Here is a 1,158-nt window from a genome sequence, read left to right as displayed (position 1 = left end):
CTGTAATCCCAGCTACTCAGGAGGCTGAGGCAGGGGAATCACTTGAACCCAGGAAGTGGAAGGTTTCAATCCTGCAATACACATCCATAATCAAGCCAGAGACCTCACATGCTAGGAAAAAGAGCCAGAAATAGATCTTAGACCTGATATCTTGCAACATACACCCATAAAGAGATCAGAGAGCTTATATTCTGAGACATACTCCCAAATAGGTCAGATGTTTTCAAACCACGTACATGTGCGTGCGCGCACCCATGCACACACACACACACATACACACACACACATCATACTGTGGAAACAGACATCCTGCAATTTGCATGCTTAATGGATTAACTACCTTCTTCTGGCAGTTTCACCTGCTATAGATTTTGCAGGCGGATCTTCTTGGCAGCAGGACCATCTCCAGGCTCACACCCAGGCATTAGCTGAACCTGTTCCTGGCTATCAGCCTCAGGCTCCAGCCCTTAAAACAATTATCATTTTAAGCAGTAAAACATGAAATATGAATAAGGAAATACTACTCATGCTTTCAGTGTTATTAAATAAAAGCTTTCATTAGTGTAATAATAAATGTGTTGATAAGAATCTCAGGAGCATTATTTCAGGAGTCTGTTAGCAGAAAACAGGGTTTTCCAAATATTACCCTCTTCCTTTCCCAAGACTGCCCTCAGACAACTTTGTTGCCTCCTTTGCACTTCTCTGTTATTGCACTTCTGATTGTCCTTATCATATTAAATGACTCAAGGCTGAAATCCTGTCTCTCATAGCACTTTCACTCCCAGCACTTAGACTGCTATGTGGCACCATAGCAGCATAGAGTAGCCACCAATAAACACTGAGTGAAAAAAGTCTTTAAAAATACACAAAAAATCTCAAACTCCTGAACATTCTGCAAACCCACCTGTCCATCCTGTTAAAAAATGTCAGTAACCTGAATGACAAAGAAAAATTGAGGAACCATTCCAGATTAAAGGAAACTAAAACCACATGACAAGTACATGCAACACATGATCCTGAACTGGACTCTGGATTAGAAAAAGAAATTCTATAAAGGAAATTATGTGGGCTGGGTGTGGTGGCTCACACCTTTAATCCGAGCATTTTGGGATGCCAAGGCAGGCAGATCACTTGAGGTCAGGAGTTCAAGACCAGCCT

The 1,158-nt window shown here is 41.7% G+C and overlaps 1 long non-coding RNA gene across 1 annotated transcript in view; it reads right to left on the bottom strand.

The window, feature by feature from the left end:
- Window positions 1–339: 339 nt before the first annotated feature.
- Window positions 340–1,158, bottom strand: part of LOC108293034 — a 6,278-nt gene continuing 5,459 nt past the window's right edge. The window contains exon 4 of the long non-coding RNA XR_001820537.2: window positions 340–466. This is a non-coding gene — a long non-coding RNA (uncharacterized LOC108293034). The remainder of the gene's footprint in view (window positions 467–1,158) is intronic.

This window comes from Cebus imitator, unplaced genomic scaffold (genome assembly GCF_001604975.1).
Source record: "Cebus imitator isolate Cc_AM_T3 unplaced genomic scaffold, Cebus_imitator-1.0 Scaffold520, whole genome shotgun sequence".
NCBI classification, from domain to species: Eukaryota; Metazoa; Chordata; class Mammalia; order Primates; family Cebidae; genus Cebus; species Cebus imitator.
This window is presented reverse-complemented; position numbering and strand designations above follow the sequence as displayed.